This window comes from Artemia franciscana, chromosome 20 (assembly GCF_032884065.1).
Source record: "Artemia franciscana chromosome 20, ASM3288406v1, whole genome shotgun sequence".
In the NCBI taxonomy this organism is placed as follows: domain Eukaryota; kingdom Metazoa; phylum Arthropoda; class Branchiopoda; order Anostraca; family Artemiidae; genus Artemia; species Artemia franciscana.
Window position 1 is genome coordinate 12,145,339 of NC_088882.1, and position 21,736 is coordinate 12,167,074.

Below are 21,736 nucleotides of genomic sequence, written 5' to 3' on the forward strand. Positions count from 1 at the left end.
TTCTGAAACCAAACTGTCCATTATACAAAAATTTTTTCGAATCCAAAAAATCATAAAATCGTTTATAAATAACTTTTTCATAAATTTTACTAAATAAAGGTAAAATGGAAATTGGTCGCCAATTACAGGGATCTGAGGGGTCCCCACCTTTATGTAAAGGTATGATTTTAGATCGTTTCAGTTCCGACGGGAAATGCCCTTTAACCATTGAGAGATTAATTAAATGAACCAGTACCGGTAAAAGATACACCGACACATAATTAAAAGCCTTTAGGTTCAATCCATCTACACCAGAAGAATTTGATTTAAGGCTACAAATAATTTTTTCAACTTCTTCTACATTACATGGTACAAATTAAAACCCATTCTGCATGCTTGAAGGATTTACGTTAATGTTGACGGCACAACCACCTCTAGACACTTCATTCTGTATAACACTACCAATTTTCGAAAAATAATCACCCATGTAATTTGCTATTTCCAATTTATCATGAATAATTCTATTACTAGTTTTTAAATTGGTTATACACATATCTTTTTTTTCACATCCTATCACTTCACGGACAATTCCCCAAGTATCTTTTATATTACCTACCTTAATCTTCAAACGGTTTAAATAATACTCATTCTTTGCATTTCTTTTTGAATTATTTACATAATTTCTCAACTCTTTAAACTCATTTAAAATCATTTCAGATGGATTATCAAGATATTGACAATACAACTTATTTCTTTGTCTTATTAAACTCAAAATTTCATCATTTATCCACGGCTTTCTCGGTTTAGCTTTCTTGCAATTAATTTTATTCAATGGGCAATTTTTCTCAAACACAGGGTAAAGAATATCTGAAAAAATGTTAAAAGCTTTTGAAGCATCATCCTTTTCATTGTAAACCACCTCCCAATCCAACGAACTAACTTCATTTTTAAATTTAGCCAGATTAACTTCTTTCATGTCACGCCGAAGAATCTTGTTTTTTCTTTTAATTTTACAATGTGATAACTTCTGCAACAAACAAAGAAGCGGTAAGTGGTCCGAACCAGAATGGATTAATACATCACACATGCTATCTTCCACCATAACTTCACTGAGGAAAACATTATCAATCAAAGTTGCAGAATGGTCCGTTAATCGGGATGGGATAGAATTTAATGGGAAAAGACCAAATGAACGCATGACATTAAGGAAATCCAAATTTTTGGCTTGTAATCATGGGTGACTTTAATCAAAATTAAAGTCACCCATGATTACAATTTTATCAAAATTCCGATTTATTTCAGATATTAAAATTTCGAATTCCTCTAGGAAAAAATCCGGGCTAGCACCAGGGGGTCTATACATCGATGAAATAAGAAGTGGATTATTATTACTTGTCACTATTTCAATAGCAAAAGTTTCAATCTTACCTTCAATCCATAAAGATAAATCTTCCCTTACTTTAAATTTTATATCATCCTTGATTATGAATGCTAAACCTCCCCTTCCCATCAATGACCGGTTCTTGGAAATAAGTGTGTAACCTGGAAAATTAAATAACGAAGCAGGACACTGTTCACTAATAAATGATTCACAAATACCTATCACTTGCACCTCACTGTCAAGTTTATTAATTATATCAACTACATCTTCATGTGAAGTAGTTAAATGACAATTCCAGTGGAGAATCTGGAATCCGGACAGCATAACGGGTGCACTCACATCATCTACTGCAACATATTTACTAAGCCTTGCAGGCTGTTTATCCGAAAATTCCGACCGGCTACCAACATCACTCGACAAAATATTATCCAACGAAAAGCGATTTTTTTCTAACTGTAGTAATCGTGAAAACATTCATAAATAAATTATCCTACTTCCTATTAAAGAACTATTACTACGAAAGAATGTAAATACTGAAGTACACATTTATAACTACTAAAACGAAAAAAAAAACTCAGATTATATGTCGTCACAACTCCACAGTCGGCGTGTCCGAGCGTCATTTCCAGATCGAGCGAAAATACGGCCGTGATCGGACCATACGTTATGGTTACCTAACCTATCACGAGCCAGTTGCAGAATTTCTCGTCGCTTCTTAGTTAAACTTTCTGACACAAATATACCAGATTTGGCCAGTTTGCTCTTAGCAGCAAATACCTTTCTAGCCACATCCTTAGACGAAAACTGGGCGAGTACCGGTGCAATCATATCAGGCCGCGTAGGATTCGCTGGAAGGGTAAATGTATACACTTTAGTTAGTTCCGAAACATAAACTTGTACGCCCATCTTGTCCGAGATAATATTATTAATACACATTTCATGGATTCTTATTCATGGATAATTCTCCCCCTGAAAAATTCTATCTGCGTAAATATCCAATCCCCCGTTCCCCAAGATATTTCCGTATATTTTCCCATACAAAATATTATATATGAACAGTGGGCAAATTGCATAGCTTACAGCCCTTTTTCCTAAATTTGTGAGGGGCTATGTCATGCCCAGAGGCATTGTTGTTGGACCTTTGAAGTGTGCTGAATCAAAATATCCTTAAATTTTGACCGGAAGTCATTGGTAATTAAAGGGTTGAGGTGAGACTAGTTGGCCTTCAATCTTTTTTTTTCGCTTAAAAAGGGGACGGAAACTTTTAATTTCCGTTCAAGTGAGCGCTCTCCCAATCATCCAGGAATATCCTTTTGATACGACCACCCCCGAAAAAAAACAACAACAAATGATATTTATTACGCCAAAATTACTAATTTCACATTTTTGTATATAGGAGCTTGTAACCTTGGCAGTAGGTTTCTTTGATATGCTGAATGTTAACGGCGTGTTTTTTTTTTTTTTTATTAAGCTCACTTGACTTTTTGGAGGTGTCCCCCCCCCCCTTTTTGGAAAATCAGACAAATTTCATTAGAATTGTAGCTTTTTATAAGAAGCATTAAACTTAAAACTTTTATATATTTGGAATTAATATAAAAATATTTTAAATTGCTTAAATTATATCTAGATAAGGAAGCCCATCTCCGAAATCATCAGTCTTAACGTTGAAGTTATCTTTTTTTTTCTTTAAAATTTTTGCAGCTTAACAATCTTCCATGTTGTTTTGTGTGAACAATATTTATTGTCCTGCCAAAAATAGGACGGTTTGTGAAGGGTTATTCACACACAGTGAAAATATTGCCTTTTTTCTCAAAAATAAGCTAAAGCATGAGAAAAATTCCTCCAGTGGAATCTTATCTACTGACAGGATTTGAAGAGGCATATGCCCCTCCCCCCACGCTACAACAATTTGGAGAAAAAATCTTAGATAGCTCTAAGACCATTGCTTGTCTTAAGTTTTTACTTCGTTCTTTAGTTTGAGCAGATCATTTTTTTAAATCAATCCATCCTCATTTTTTAGATAAAAAAAACGCAAAAAGGGTTCCATTACACTTTCTAATAGGCTCCACATTAATATTTATACACATATACTGCCTTCGAACTTTATCATAAAGTAAATAGGTGAGCCTAGTTAATAGCAAAATTGCGAAAACGTAGTATATTTAAACAACAAAATACAAGTAGAACAATAGAGAAATTCTTTCTATAACACAATGGAATGTAGCTAACTTTAAATGAACACTTTGATCCTATGCCCAAGGGCCGTCCCCAGAATAATACAAATGGAAATATAAAAGATGTAAAAGAGAAGCTTATATTAAAATATGACCATTAAAACTAGAAAATTTTTAAACGGCCCTAGCATCATAAATGATGATGACATCAACGATGACATCGAGTCAGGACATTATGTAAGTAAAACAGTTCAAAATAGGGATGAAACATTTTTATTGACAGTGAATAGATGTAAAATTATTTAACTGGATATTTCGAACACATATACAGTGTTCATCATCACCAGTAAAACAGTGTTTTACTGCTGATGATGAACAATGTATATGCGTTCGAAATATCCAGTTAAATAATTTTATATCTATTCACTGTCAATAAAAAGGTTTCATCCCTATTTTGAACTGTTTTACTTTCGTCATGGAAAGGCAGTGTGGTCTTCGAAGTTATCTAAATCAGGACATCGTTATGTTTTTGTTGAATTTGAAGAAATAATGCTAAAAAAGCTTTTGTGTAATTTTTTTAGATTTTTTTTTTCCATAAAGATATAAAGGGGAAGGCAATATTCAATCCGTAGGGGGTCAAAATTTTCTACTAGATTCGCATCCCTGGTAAGTTTTAATCAAACAGTTCGTGGTAACGAACTGTAATAAGGAGCCACCCGGCTCAAGAGTAACCGAAACTCTAAAAAACGGAATTTTGATACCAATAATTACATCAAAAGAACGGCATTTTTATTCTAATTTAAATAGATAAGTTTCATCAAGTTTAGTCTTACCCATCAAAAGTTACGAGCCTGAGAAAATTTGCTTTAATTTAGAAAATAGGAGGATACCCCCCAAAAGTCATTAAATCTATATATATATATACTAGCTGTTGGGGTGGCGCTTCGCGCCACCCCAACACCTAGTTGGTGGGGCGCTTCGCGCCCCCCCAAGCCCCCCCGCGCGCGTAAGTCGTTACGCGCCATATTAGTTACGCGCCATTGTAGTTGTGTCCCTGTGTCCCACCTGTGAATATAGATAGATTTATATATGTGTTTCAAACTACGTAAAAATTGCGAATATACAACATTTTTGGCTTTCCCACTACTGGAAGCTTTCCGTTTCCAATTGCCAGCAATTGATCTGAAAATGTTTGACCAGAATCATCGTTTTGCAATCGGACACGCATATTTGTAGTTAATTTTAATATTTTTACGTGTGCCCATAAATTAGAATTTTTCAGGCAAGCATTCATTTCGTCTGCAGGAGTTAAACTACGTAAAAATTGCGAATATACAACATTCTTGGCTTTCCCATTGTCTGTGCATATACAAAGCCGTATGCACTAATAATGACGTCATATGCAAACGCTTAGCCATTTATTATTTTTATAATTTTTTAGAATATTCGGAAACACTTTTTCAATCAATTCATTTTTGGACGTCACTAAACTACAGAAATCAGCAGGTAGTTGTATACGTCCTGAAATTGAGTCTATCGTATCATAAATATCTTTTTGTTCCGACGTTAACTTGTAAATGTTATTTTGTACATAGGACAATAGATCACTCGTACTGTAACTTTGTTCACGATCCAATTCTACACATGTCGAAACAGCAGCGATACGGTTAGGTGAAGGCATTCCCAAATCCTGAAGAGGTTTGTTTGCCATACGTACGCACAAATCTTTATATTAAAAACTAAAAGCCATTTATTATTTTTATAATTTTTTAGAATATTCGGAAATACTTTTTCAATCAATTCATTTTTGGACGTCACTAAACTACAGAAATCAGCAGGTAGTTGTGTACGTCCTGAAATTGAGTCTATCGTATCATAAATGTCTTTTTGTTCCGACGTTAACTTGTAAATGTTATTTTGTACATACGACAATAGATCACTCGTACTTTAACTTTGTTCACGATCCAATTCTACACATGTCGAAACAGCAGCGATACGGTTAGGTGAAGGCATTCCCAAATCCTGAAGAGGTTTGTTTGCCATACGTACGCATAAATCTTCTATAATAACTAAAGTGTTTTAGTTATTACTACGGTAAGTGTCATGTATAGTACCGTTTACAGTTCTCAAATACTCAAAGGATGTCGGACCGGGTACATTCACCAAAAGCAGGCGTAGAAAGAAGCATTCATGTTGATTGGGGTGAACGGTGTAGAGTCTTCCTATCGTGGTATCTTTGAAGATGGTAGGTTGGCCGTAAACCCACTGGTTATCTACTTCGATGGTGGTACCGTTGCCATTGTAGGTTTTTCAGTCATTTTACAATTAGAAATTTCTCTTTCAACGGTCTTCTTACAATTAAAAATTTGTCTTTGAACGATATTCTTAAATACCTGTGTCCTGGTCGTCATTTATATTCCCTGTGTCCCGGTCGTCATTTGTGTCCCGGTATCCCAGTCTGTAATTTCTCTTTTTTCTTTTTTCAGTTTTCTTTTTCTTCTTTATTTTTCAGCTTCACTATGAAATACATATCTTCTATAATAACAAAAGTGTCGTTATAAATTTCTGATGTAAAATCAAAAGTCATTTCTGACGTCTCTAACTGTTTTCGATGGAGTATATCTTCGGACATTTTTGACTTATATTTTTCCCATAACTCTGTAGGAGCTGATGGAGAGCAAGTGTACGAATTTGACTTGGGGTTGACGTTTCGCACGCGTCATTGATGCAGTTATCCCAGTGTTGGTCATTCTCCAATAAATTCAGAGCTTGGCATGCACTACGGTAAGTGTCATGTATAGTACCGTTTACAGTTCTCAAATACTCAAAGGATGTCGGACCGGGTACATTCACCAAAAGCAGGCGTAGAAAGAAGCATTCATGTTGATTGGGGTGAACGGTGTAGAGTCTTCCTATCGTGGTATCTTTGAAGATGGTAGGTTGGCCGTAAACCCACTGGTTATCTACTTCGATGGTGGTACCGTTGCCATTGTAGGTTTTTCAGTCATTTTACAATTAGAAATTTCTCTTTCAACGGTCTTGTTACAATTAAAAATTTGTCTTTGAACGATATTCTTAAATACCTGTGTCCTGGTCGTCATTTATATTCCCTGTGTCCCGGTCGTCATTTGTGTCCCGGTATCCCAGTCTGTAATTTCTCTTTTTTCTTTTTTCAGTTTTCTTTTTCTTCTTTATTTTTCAGCTTCACTATGAAATACATATCGCCGAACCTTTGTTTTTTTAACTAAAATCTGGTAGTCATTGATGACCTTATCCAAGTCAAAATCCCAAACCCAATCATCATCGCTATCATTTTCAGTTTTAATATGTTTTGACTCTCGCTGTCCAGGTGGATCTTCATCTAACTGCGCGGTTTTGCGTTCTTTAGCCTCAAGCCTGTTTCCTTGCTGTTCTTTTGATTCCTCGGCACGCTTTCTTTTCTGACTTTCTCTATCAGCAGCAAGTTTTTTGGCATAGACTCTTTGAGCATCTTCATCAGTCATTGTAAACTTAAACATTAATAGAATTCTACGCGAACATATGTCTTATATAACTTGAATGACGTCACCTTCAAAGCAAAAATGATGGCAACTAATTTCATGACGTCAGCCGAAACATGACGTCACCTGATCCACGATCCACAGATCCACAGACAACTTATTTTTATATATATAGATAAATAAGTTGTTTGTGTGTTACGTCTGTCTGTCTGTCGAGTGACGTCATGTCATCATGTTGTCATGAAGTTAGTTGTCGTCATGTTTGTTTTGACGATGACGTCATTAAGGGTATTTAATTCAAAGACAAATTTTTAATTCTAAGAAGATCGTGGTCGGAAAAATGTTTAATTGTAAAATGACTGAAGAACCTACAATGGCAACAGTCGAGGAAGCTGCTCAAAGAGTCTATGCCAAAAAACTTGCTGCTGATAGATAAAGTAAGAAAAGAAAGCGTGCCGAGGAATCACAAGAACAGCAAGAAAACAGGTTTGCGACTGATAGAGAAAGTAAGAACAGAAACCGTACCGAGGAATCACAAGAGCAACGTGAAAACAGGCTTGCGGCTTCAAGAGATAATGCCAGATTAGGAATGTGCAATTTCCGTCAACGAAGGCGTGTCGAGGAACTACCAGAGCAACGCGAAACCAGACTAGCTGCTAAAAGAGAAAGTGAAAAAAGAAGGCGTGCCGAGGAATCACAAGAACAGCAAGAAAACAGGCTTGCGGCTGATAGAGAAAGTAACAAAAGAAAGCGTGCCGAGGAATCGCAAGAGCAACCTGAAAATTATCGCCTGGCATTCAGGTACAGCCCAGCCGATGATTATAGCTTGAGTAGATGTGTTCAAATCGGGACTATGTCTAAAATTTGTCCCTATTGCAAGGCCTTGAAATTCAATGGTGAAACAATGGGAATGTGTTGCGCCTCAGGAAAAGTTAAACGTATTAAAAGTTAATGTTTAGGTTTAAAATGACTGATGAACTTACAATGGCAAAAGCCGATGAAGATGCTCAAAGAGTCTATGCCAAAAAACTTGCTGCTGATAGAGAAAGTCAGAAAAGAAAGCGTGCCGAGGAACTACCAGAGCGACGCGAAAGCAGACTTGCTGCTAAAAGAGAAAGTGAAAAAAGAAGGCGTGCCGAGGAATCACAAGAACAGCAAGAAATCAGGCTTGCTGCTGCTAGAGAAAGTAAGAAAAGAAAGCGTGCCGAGGAATCAGAGCAACCTGAAAGTTATCTCCTGGCATTCAGGTACAGCCCAGTCGATGATTATAGCTTGAGTAGATGTGTTCAAATCGGGACAATGTCTAAAATTTGTCCCTATTGCAAGGCCTTGAAATTCAATGGTGAAACAATAGGAATGTGTTGCGCCTCAGGAAAAGTTAAACTTCGTCTATTGGCTGCACCAGCAGAGCCATTGAAGACTTTGCTTACTGGAACTACGTCAGAATCTAAGCGTTTTTTATCATAGATCAGAAAATATAACTCATGTTTCCAAATGACGTCGTTTGGTTCCCAAATCGAAAATCCAGATCAATATATGCCTACTTTCAAAGTAAAAGGGCAAATTTATCATAGAGCAGGGTCCTTTCTACCATTCTCAGGCGAGAATCATAAATTTTTACAATTTTACTTCATCAATGATAGAAGTTCTGAATTGAGTGCACGTTGCGAAATTTCTCCCGATGTTGAAAGGACAATCCTTTCCCAATTGCAATATCTTTTCCACGAAAATAATAATTTAATGTGTCTGTTCAAAACAGCCATCGATTTAATGCCTACTGATACGCATAAAATTGTTATTTCCGCTGACAAAACGCCTTCTGGCCAACATGTTTGTAGATACAATGCTCCAACTATCGACGAAGCGGCAATCGTTATGGTGGGTGAAAAGTTTTTACCTCGAGATATTATTCTTCATAAGCGAAACGCTCAGTTGGTAAGAATTGCTGAAACTCATCGATGCTACGATGCCCTACAATATCCTATCATTTTTTGGGATGGAGCCGCAGCTATCACTTTAATATTAAATTGATAAATCCAGCCACTAACAAAGAAATGAATAAGAAATGCAGTGCAATGCATTATTATTCCTATAGACTAATGATTCGGCAGGATGAAGACAATTTTATTTTAAAATGCCGTCAATTGTTTCACCAATACGTCGTTGATATGTATGCAAAAATTGAATCAGAACGTTTGCTATTTATCCATCTGAATCAGACCAAGCTCCGCTCTGAACAATACATTCATTTGCGAGATGTAGTTGTAAATGACGGTAATACCACAAACGTTGGAAGATTAACGATTTTACCTTCGTCATATGCTAGCAGTCAAGATACTATTGCGTATGTTCTTCTCTATGGTCGTCCAGATTTATTTATTACATTTATATGTAATCAATCTTGGGACGTGATACAGCAGCTTTTACTTCAAGGACAATCGGTGGTTCATAGACATGACATTACGGCCCGTGTCTTCCGGCAAAAGTTAAAATCACTGATAAACTACATAGTAAAACTTAAAATGTTTGGGTCAGTGCGATGCTGGATGTACTCAGTGGAATGGCAAAAACGAGGATTGCCACACGCACATATACTAATCTGGCTACATTATAAAATTACTTTTGACAAAATTGATGATACGATTTCTGCTGAAATACCTGATGAAAATGTCGATAAAGGGTTATATGATATTGTTGTAAAAAATATGATATATGGACCTTGCGGTGTACAGAACGAAAATTCACCATGCATGGCCAAAGGAAGGTGCAAAGAAGCAATATCCTCGACTTTTTGTACCCAACACAATTACTGGCAATGATGGTTACCCACAATATAGAAAAAGATCTACTGAAGATGGCGGTAAAACAGCAATAATAAAGAAGCGTAACGGTACCACCATCGAAGTAGATAACCAGTGGGTTGTTCCATATTCCCCATTATTATCAAAAACATTTAATGCACACATAAACGTTGAATACTGTAACTCCGTAAAGGCAACCAAGTATATATGTAAATACGTCAACAAAGGCAGTGAGATGGCAGTTTTTGGCTTGCAGTCCGAAATCAAAGATATCGACGAAATCGTACAATATCAGGCTGGAAGATACATAAGCAGTAATGAAGCTGTTTGGCGAATTCTTTCATTTCCGATACATGAACGTAGTCCAGCTGTTGTTCACTTAGCGGTACATTTACAGAATGGTCAACGTGTTTATTTTTCGGAATCCAACGTGCAACAAAGAGCCCTGAATCCACCGGATACAAAGTTAACTGCTTTATTTTCGCTATGCAAAAATGATTCTTTTGCAAAAAAACTGCTGTATACTGAAGTGCCTTCGTATTACACGTGGAATACTAAAAATAAAGTATTTGAACGTCGAAAACAGGGTAAGTCAGTCGACAGCCAGCCTACCATCTTCAAAGATACCACGATAGGAAGACTCTACACTGTTCACCCCAATCAACATGAATGCTTCTTTCTACTCCTGCTTTTGGTGAATATACTCAGTCCGACGTCCTTTAAGTATTTGAGGATTGTAAACGGTACTATACATGACACTTACCGTAGTGCATGCCAAGCTCTGAATTTATTGGAGAATGACCAACGCTGGGATAACTGCATCAATGACGCGTGCGAAACGTCAACTCCGAGTCAAATTCGTGCATTTTTTGGAATCATACTAACAACTTGCTCTCCTTCAGCTCCTACAGAGTTATGGGAAAAATATAAATCAAAAATATTCGAAGATATACTCCATCGAAAACGGTTAGAGACGTCAGATATGACTTTTGATTTTACATCAGAAATTTATAACTACACTTTAGTTATTATAGAAAATTTGTGCGTATGTATGGCAAACAAACCTCTTCAGGATTTGGGAATGCCTTCACCTAATCGTACCGCTGCTGTTTCGACATGTGTAGATTTGGATTGTGAACAAAGTTACAGTACGAGTGATCTATTGTCGTATGTACAAAATAACATTTCCAAGTTAACGTCGGAACAAAAAGACATTTATGATACGATAATGCATTGTGTCGATAACAACGTTGGAGAAAGTAAAACAGTTCAAAATAGGGATGATACCTTTTTATTGACAGTGAAATATAAAATTATTTAACTGGATATTTCGAACACATATACAGTGTTCATCATCAGCAGTAAAACTAAAAGACATGAATAAAAATAAACAAAATTTATACCTAATAAACTAATTACATATAGTTTATTGCTCTTATTTTTTTCAATGCAACAGCCGAGGCAAATCTCCTTGACCTTTTCGGTTCCGGTTCATTAGATTTAACTGACGTATTACGTGGACAAAGGTCATAGCTCTTAGGTGAAGTGATATTTACTTTATTTGACCTCAGTAAATTATCATAAATTGAGTTCAATACAGGTGAATTTGGATTGAACTCAATTTATGATAATTTACTGAGGTCAAATAAAGTAAATATCACTTCACCTAAGAGCTATGACCTCTGTCCCCGTAATACGTCAGTTAAATCTAATGAACCGGAACCGAAAAGGTCAAGGAGATTTGCCCCGGCTGTTGCATTGAAAAAATAAGAGCAATAAACTATATGTAATTAGTTTATTAGGTATAAATTTTGTTTATTTTTATTCATGTCTTTTAGTTTTACTGCTGATGATGAACACTGTATATGTGTTCGAAATATCCAGTTAAATAATTTTATATTTCACTGTCAATAAAAAGGTATCATCCCTATTTTGAACTGTTTTACTTTCGTCATGGAAAGGCAGTGTGGTCTTCGAAGTTATCAACGTTGGAGAAATTTTCTTTTGGTTGCGCCAGGAGGTACTGGTAAAACGTTTGTGATAAAACTGATTCTCGCATCAATTCGATCAAAAAATGATATAACGTTGGCAATCGCGTCGTCCGGAATAGCCGCAACGTTGCTGCCTGGTGGAAGAACTGCTCATTCCGCTTTGAAATTGCCTCTGAATTTGCGTTCTACAGAAACTCCCACGTGCAATATTTCCAAATCATCTGGGATGGGTAAAGTATTGCAGCAATGCAAACTTATTATTTGGGACGAGTGCACAATGGCACACAAAAAATCGCTCGAGGCTCTGGATCAACGTTTGAAAGATTTGCGAGGGAATTCGAAACCCTTTTGCAGCACATTAATATTGCTTGCGGGAGATTTCTGGCAAACATTACCTATAATACCTAGATCTACCCCTGCAGACGAAATGAATGCTTGCCAGAAAAACTATAATTTATGGGCATACGTAAAAACATTAAAATTAACTACAAATATGCGTGTCCGATTGCAAAACGATGACTCTGGTCAAACATTTTTAGATCAACTGCTGGCAATTGGAAACGGAAAGCTCCCAGTAGACTCAATTTCAGGACGTATACAACTATCTGCTGAATTCTGTAATTTAGTGACGTCCAAAAATGAATTGATTGAAAAAGTATTTCCGAATATTCTAAACAATTATAAAAATAATAAATGGCTAAGTGAAAGAGTGATTCTTGCACCCAAAAATATAGACGTCCATGAAATCAACAATATTGTTTTGACCAAGATTCGAGACCAGGCAGTCCTTTACAAGTCAGTCGACACAGTTTTGGAACCAAATGAGGCGGTTAATTATCCATCTGAATTTTTAAATTCCCTGGATCTTTCAGGGTTTCCACCAGACGTGCTAAAACTAAAAATACGCGTACCAATAATATTGTTACGTAACATAAACCTACCAAAGCTTTGCAATGGCACGCGACTTGCCGTAAAAAAAACAATGGAAAACGTAATAGAGGCCACAATCTTGACAGAGCCTTTTGAGGGTGAGGCTGTTCTTATTCCTCGCATTTCCATGATTCCAACGGATCTGCCTTTTCAATTTAAAAGATTGCATTTCCCAATTCGATTAGTATTTGCAATCACCATCAACAAAGCTCAAGGTCAATCATTAGAAAAATGTGGTATAGATGTTAATACTGATTGTTTTTCCCATGGACAATTGTACGTTGCATGTTCGAGGGTCGGTAAACCTGACAATCTATTTATATGCAGCGACAATTGGACAGCGAAGAATGTTGTATATTCGCAAGTTTTAAGCAGTTAATTTGTATTGTATCTATCTATCTATCTATCTATATAAAAACGAGTTGTGTGTATGCATGTTTGTTTATTTGTAAAAAAAGTGTTTGTATATGATGTGATTATAAGTACATAAGGCTTTGTATATGCACAGACAATGGGAAAGCCAAGAATGTTGTATATTCGCAAGTTTGCGTAGTTCAAAACAGATATATAAATCTATCTATATTCATAGGTGGTACACAGGGACACAACTACAATGGCGCGTAACTAATATGGCGCGTAACGACTTACGCGCCCGAGGGGGCTTGGGGAGGGCGCGAAGCGCCCCCACCAACTAGGTTCTGGGGTGGCGCGAAGCGCCACCTTAACAGCTAGTATTAACTAAAATCATATCATCAGTTTTAGCATATCAGAGAATCCTACTGTAGAAGTTTCAAGCCCCTATCTACAAAAATTTGGAATTTGTATTTTTTGCCACAAGAAATATCACGGATGTGTGTTTATTTGTTTTTTTTTCCAGGGGTGATCGTATCGACCCAGTGACCCTAGAATGTCGTAAGGGGGCTCATTCTAATGGAAATTCAAAGTTCTGGTGCTATTTTTACGCGACCCAAAAGTTGGAAGGCACCTAGGCCCCCTTCCACGCTAATTTTTTTTTTACCAAGGTCACCGGATCAAAATTTTGAGATAACCATTTTGCTCAGCATAGTCAAAAAACCTAATAAATATGTCTCTGGGGACGAGTTAATCCTCCACAGTTTCGGGGGGAGGGGCTGCAATTTAAAAACTTTGACCATTGTTTACATGTAGCAATCGTTATTGGGAAGTGTACAGACGATTTCAGGGAGAATTTTTCACGTTGCAAGCTGGTGGTTTAGAGGGAGGGGATTCCGTTGGGAGATCTTTCTATGGAGGAATTTATCATGAGGGAAGAAAGGGACAAAGATTTGCTAGTATTATTAAAAAAAAGCAATGAGAAAATAAATAAAAAATAGTTTTTTCAACTGAAAGTAAGGAGCAGCATTAAAACTTAAAACGAACAGAAATTATTACGTATATTAGGCGGTTTGTCTCCTCTTCAATACCTCGCTCTTTACACTAAAGTATTTTAATAATTTCAACTATTTATTCTACGGCATTCAGGGGTCATTCTTAAAGAATTGGGAGAAAATTCAAGCTTTAGTGTAAAGAGCGATGTATTAACGAGAGGGCAAACTCCCTCATATACGTAATAAAAATATACAAATAAAGAAATTAGTTACGTCAGTTAATTCGTAAGTTACATATATTTATTAATAAAAAAAACGTTCTTAAAAAAATTAAAAGTTCTAGTTGCTTTTTTAAGTAGCCAAAAATTGGAGGGCAACTTAGTCTCCTCCCTCCATCCTTTCTTTTTTATCAAAATTGTCCAGTCAATACTGTGAGAAGGCCATTCAGCCAAAAAAAAAAAAAAAAACAAATTTCGTGTTAATTATTCATGTGCGGTGAGCCAACATCAAAAAATTCAAAAACGTTCAGAAATTAAATAAAAAACAAACAAGTTTTTTCAACTGAAAGTAAGGAGCGACAATAAAACTAAAACAAACACAAAATTTTCCATATATGAAAAGGGGCTGTCCCTTCCTCAACACCCCGCTCTTTACGCTAAAGTTTTTATCTTTTAAACAATAGAGTTCTGAGAAAGAGTCAAACTTTAGCCTAAAGAGTGGGGCGTTGAGAAAGTGACAACCCCTTTCATTTACGGAATAATTTCTGTTCGTTTTAAGTTTTAATGTCGTTCCTTACTTTCAGTTGAATAAAACTTGTCTGTTTTTTTATTTAATTAATTTAAGGTTTCTACCATAATGCTATCAAAAATTGCTATTATTTTCTGGATATTCTTTTTCAAACAATGCTCAACAAGTAAGTTAATAATTAAAACACTCAATAACGAAAATAGGATGCCATATTACTGCTGCCCATGAAAAAAAAGCGATCTTTTTTTATTGTTCAGCGAGGGGGGTTGCAATTTTGTTGTATAAGGTTTCAACAATGGTAATTTTAAGGGTCTCCTTTTTTGATTTGGTAAGACGTCATTTTCAAATCCCATGCAACTGAATGATGTGATGAACGGGACTGTTGGAATAGTGCGTAGTTAAACTGCGAGATTTGGTCTCCTATGATTTCCGCAGGAGTTGAAGGAAATGGAAGGGGGATGTGCACTTTAATATTGACGGTAAAAATGCTAAAGAATTTGAGCTTATGAAAATCATCATCACTCATCCAAAAGTATATAGAGTACACTAGTGTCGTACCAACTCGTTGCTGACAGCCTTAGTAAAAGCTGAGTCTCACTACTTACTTTATGTTTGCTTGTGCTTGAACATTGTTTATTTGTGTATTCTGTAGTGTTTTTGAATGTAGCCGAGTAACGTCTTAACTAAATAGTAGCTTTTCTTCGTTATCATTTGAAGAATAATGTCCTATTAAAGACTTAAGGAATGAACGGGCTATCTTTACTTTTGAACCGCTTGTTACATCTCCCCCATCTGGTGGAAGAGCGCAAGCGTACATGGTCTCAGGATGGGGACAGCTGGGCTGCTAAATATTCTGTAAATTATTAATTCAGTAAATTATTAACTCAGTTTAATTATAGCTCTTTACGCTAAAGTTTTTATTTTTTTTTAAAGTAGAATTGTGAGAAAGAGTTAAACTTTAGCGTAAAGAGCGAGGCATTGAGGAAGGGACAACCCCTTGCATATACGGAATAATTTTGTTCGTTTTAGTTTTAATGTCGCTCCTTGCTTGCAGTTAAAAAAAAACTTGTTTTATTTATTTAATTTATAAAGATATACATATTTCACGATTTATCAGTCCCTTTTCAACATATTTAGCTAGATTCCTTAATGTCATTTTAAATCTCGATCCTGCAATCCCTTCCACCCACCTTCTATCCGTCAATACTAAGGAAAAACACTAATTTCTCATATCTGCCAATTCCTTAAAATTCCCCCAAAAATGAAAAATATTTTTATCATCTTTCCCACATATCGGACAAAGGACAAGTGAGCACTATAACCTTTAAATATATAACCTTAAACTATAACCTTATAACCAATATCAATCGACCCTCTCCTTAAGTTCAAAATTTATTTTATTTCTTCTCCTTTCAACCCCAACTTAAAATAAACTTCTTCCCCCCACGTGTCCTTCACCTTACTATACAGACTCAGAGATCCCGAGGGCTCCTTCCGAGCCTGCCACTTATGTATTCCTTACTCTTGTAACCTTTCTTTTACCTTATCAACCAGTGTATCCGAATTCGATCCCTTACCGTCATTCTCAAAATACGAATATCCTACTTCATCTAAAATTTTCTTAATTTCCTGCGGCCACCCTACCTCTATCTTATCCTCCAACAAACTAAAATACACTTCTTTCGCTAGCCTATTTTTACTCCTAAAAATTTTTATCCAAAATCACCATTCTTATTATGTTTTTACCCTCCTGCTAAATCACAAATTTAATATATTTTAATCTGAGCGTTCATCTTAGGAGTGACGTTATATTCTTAATAATAAAATGTACCACCAGCAAATATCTCAAGTTTATTAGTAAAATATAGAGGTCTTGAAATTTTAAAATTGATTGACCATCTCATAATTTTACAGACGAAGTATCAATATATAAATATTCTTATTCCATATATATCATTCTATATATATTCTATATATATTCTATATATATATATCAATATATATATTCTTCAAAAGCTTATTCACTCCATACTTAACTGATAGCAATAAAAAGGAATAACCATTCATATGTAAACTGCTTACACTTTTCTTTTCTTATACAAAAATTAAATAATTCAAAATTTAAAATTCTTTTGCTAAATTTGAATAATCTCACATTCCTTTATGCATCCAGAAAGTGATAAATAGTTTCAATGAATGGTTTTAGTAAAGAATGATACCTATCCAACTTTGAAAATACAGATTTCAAGAAATAACAATGCCTTGATTCTTATTCTTGGTAGTTATATGTATATTTTATCTTTTTGTTCATGATATGCAGCTTGAAAGTCAGTTAAATTATTTTAGACCTTTTTCTATTTGTGTAAATCAAAAAGAGAAAAAGTTTCCAAAAATAACAAAAAAAAAAATCAAAACATAAATTACTATCCTTTCTTTATTTCACTTCTCTAATATATTAACCAATATGAAAGAATGGCCTTTTATATGTTGTAAGTCGGATTCTGAGATATTCAAGGGTCTCATCCCCTGAAAAAGTGCTTATTAAATAAGAAAGCTACTTGAACCCCGCTAGAAAGTGTGAATAATCTTTCTTAGCTATATCTAGGACAAAAACAATCAATCTCAGAGGCCATTCTTTTTCTAATTTAATCTTTCCAATCTAGTTCTTTTTCTTTAACAATGTCATCGAATTTTACACTATATATCAATTGCTCTTTCCTTGTAGATGGATGGGTATGATCAAGGTCTAACTTTCAGGAAAATTTATTTACAACATCACCAAATTTTGAAATTCTGATAGGCTTTTGCTGTCCCTAGAACAAGGTATCCCCCTGCTTTCCTGTGAACACCGCTTAATTGAATGCATATAAGGAAGCTTCTGTCCCTCCTGTTAAATTTTCTGAAGGGTATGATAATTGGTGGCCCTTATATAGGACCGGCTACCGATTAAGTGAGTCAGACTTAAGGAGTTGGTGTGTCTAGATGAATTTAGTCATAGTGGTTTTCTGCCTGGTTTTGCCTGACCTTCTACAACCAATCAGATATAGTAATTCAAAGGTTCAAGAACGCTCTGAACGTTTGTAAATAATCCCAACTACCTTTTTTTTTTATTTAGTTATCCGTAGTGTGGGTGTCCTTGCCACAAGAATCACCTTTATTTCTTTTTGTCACTGTCATTTTTAATTAAAAGAAAACTTTAAGTGCAGCTAAAAGCTCTACAATAGGCTGGTACATAGCATTGGGTAGGGAAGGTTCAAACTAATGATTTTTTTAAATGTAAAATTAAGCTAATTAATGAGAAATATATATATGTATGTATTTTATAACCTATCATACAAAATAATGATGTGATGGAGTATATTGAAAAAAAAGGAAAAAAAGAAGAAAGAAACAACATATCGTAATTACATTCTAAAATACAAACAGAAATAATTTCATGTCAAAATACAACATTTTGCCATTCATGGCCGGTTTGATTATTGCACATGTGTACATTCAGCTCAGCTAACTTAGCACACGGGTTAGACAGGCTATATTTTTCATCAAATAGGAGTTGCGGGTTCACGGAGGAACTCGCAACAGAAACTTAGCAAATTTGAAGAAAACGTGCTTCATCCTAAGATGGTCAGATTCACTAAATATAGGGTAAAATGGTACTAAATACAGAATATGTGGCAAGACGACACTATTGTAAATTCTCGCAAGATGGGCTCTATTCAAATGAAACTGAGAACTAACAATTGTACTATGGTACAATTGTTGTACCATTGCACGTACATTGTTGTACAATTGTTGTACCATTGCACGTACATTGTTGTACAATTGCACGACGGATTTTCGTTTCCATACTTTCTAGCATCAATAGCCTAGTTTTCTTCACTTTTTTTCCAATAGGAAGGCCAAGATATTTCAACTTAACACAAGGTTTTACTTCCGTACAATTCAGATCTATAGATATATGATCTGATCTAGTCGCATCTATTTCATTAAAAATCAAAACATCACATTTTTCAGCATTTAGGGACAGTCCAATATAACTGTAGTTTGTACCTATCTCCAAAAACATTTTTCTAGCCGACTGGTAGTCCTACTAATATTAAAAACGTCGTCTGCATAATATAATATCGACAAATCAGTACCTTTATATATACAGCACGAAGAAAGTTGGCACTGAGCTGGAAGCGTTGCATTATTATAAACCGTGGGAGAAGTAACCGCACCCTTCTTAACCCCGATATGAATTGGTATATCATCAGTCAGCAAATTGCTTCCAGGTATACGTATGTTTGCTTCCATATGGCGGTACGTGTACAAAAGAGGTCTAACTAAGTCTAGCGATATACCACGGTTCAAAAGCTCATTCATTGCTTAGGGATGTAATAACGAATCAAATGTTTTACTAACATCGTATGTTCCAACTCTAGAGTACCACCGGATTCATCTGCATCGATCAACAAATTGCACAGACATTTTAGAGCATGGAAGCAACCAAGCTTAGGCTGGAAGCCAAACTGGTGAGGACGCATGTAACAGATAGAACGTAGGTTATTAACTATAAGTAATTCAAACACTTTCACAAAAACGCTTGAAACAGTTATAGGTCGATACGATGAGCATTCAGACGGATCCTTTCCCTTTTTTTAGAATCGGTGAAATAAGACAAACGCAAAAAGAATCTGGAACTATACCGCAGCAAAAAGCCATTTGGTACAACAAAGAAAGATGACACATGAGCTTATCAGACCCATTTTGTAAATGAAGGGCGCATCTGCCATCATAACTCAAGGACTGTCTTTTGTTAAGCTTTCGTATAACATCACGTAATTCACTAGAACTTACTACAAAGGTACCTGATCCAGGAGTACGTCAGCGATTATTTAAATCCGTTTCAAATTTCTTGAGAATGTCAGGCTCGGTGAATTGACTTTTGAAATATGAATGCCACTGGTACTCACTAATTGTAATTTTGCTTTCAAGAGTTTTATTATTTGCCAAACGAGTTTTCCATAACTTATTAGGGTTATTCGCGATCGATTCCGCAATTGCAAAACTTTGGCCAACCCGGTGAGCTTTGAGCTCCTTCTGAAAGTGGCGCTTAGTAAGTAACCGTAAAGTATTTACAACTCCGTTTCTAGGTTTATCACAATCATTCCACAGACGTAACCGACATTTCGAGGACTAACAAGCGGATTTGAGGTTCTCGTTACTGGACCATCCAAATTTTTCGGTTCCAGATCTACACGTTCTCACTGGGACAGCGAATTTCTCGGCATTTTTTGGAGCGTGGATAATCTGTGCACAATAAAATTCAGTTCAATACGAATGTCAGACTTGTCCATCCCAGGTTGCCGTTGGAGCAGTTGAAACGGAACTCAGATTTTATCTAGCATGAAGTCACACTCCCCTTGGAAGATACCCTTATCAATCTTGTCCCAAGAATTAATACGTAAAATTTTGATTTCCTTTTGGCAAATTCATAAGAGGGAGTATCTCGGACGTGGATCGACAGGAACAAAGGGATATGGTCATTATATTCACCTTCCAAACCGACTTTCACAATAAGATCTGGATTGGGAGGATGGAGAAAGACTACATGGTCAAGATTAGAAGTGTTTCCAGAAGTTGAAATAAACGAATAATTTCGGTCTTTCGGTACAATCGAGTAACCGGTTGGTAGAATAGATAGAAACGTTTCAGCTCTAGCACTTGAATTCTCAAGTAGATCACAGTTAGTCTCGGATAAGTATACACTTTCTGTTCGTCTTCTCGATCTTTTTTAACGGTTTGGCCACCTTTCTGCAAGCGATAGCAAATTTTATTTCAGAAGCTTCCCTTTGTCAGGATCTTGTGAGTATCTAAAGATTTAAGAGAAGGGAGGTCCAGCCCCAAAAGTTGCTTGTATGCGTTCCTAAAAAATATATTGAGTAACCCAAACAGATAGACTACCTCAAAATATACTAAGCAACAAGTAAACAGTTTTTACAGATACATAGGCCTTCCCGAGAATTCGGTTCAGGTTGTGGGAATCACTAATCTGGTTTTGTGGGCTTTTGCACTTTCAATTACTTTTTCTGGAGATTTTGCTCAACTAGACTAGTGAAAATAGAAAACTACCTATTTAAAAGACGTTTGTGACTCATAATATCTTATTATCATAAGTGGAAAGTAAGTAAAGTATAGAAAACATTAAAGGGGAAATTTAGGAGATATGAAGTGGAGGTCATGGACAAACAGCCAAGGCTCTGGAAGATACAGCCAGGCAATATAATGCTTAGATATTTTATTGACATGTTAAGAAATTGAAAGACCCTTGATTATTATCTGGAAAAGTTTACACCGAGAGAGTTTCCATTTCTAATAAAACTTTCCCATATACCAGCAAAACATATTTTTCGGTTAAAGTCCAGGGATTTTAACTACATCATCACATCCAGCAGTCAGATGACAATGCTACGTACAACAAAGCAGTGATTCACTTTTCTAAGGCCTAACTCAGAGGGTTAAAAATATGCACTGCTACGAAGCTGCCAAAGGCTTATTTGAGACGAATCAGGGTCTCTATTACAGGCCATGTTTGCTGGCAAAGCTTCTTTAAGACGGGAAGGTTGGCACGCTTATCAAACAGTTCGTAGTAACGAACTGTGAGTAAGGAGCGCCTCGGGTCAGAAGTAATTGAAACTCTAAAAGACGGCATTTTTAATGTAAAAAAAAGAAAAATACATGAAAAGAATCAGCTGAATTATGCTGATTCCAAATATATAATATTTAGTTTTACCCATCAAAAGTTACAAGCCAGAGAAAGTTTTCATGGTTTTTGAAATAGGAGGCAACACCCCCCTAAAATCCAGAGAATCATAATGAAAATTACACCATCAAATTTCAGCGTG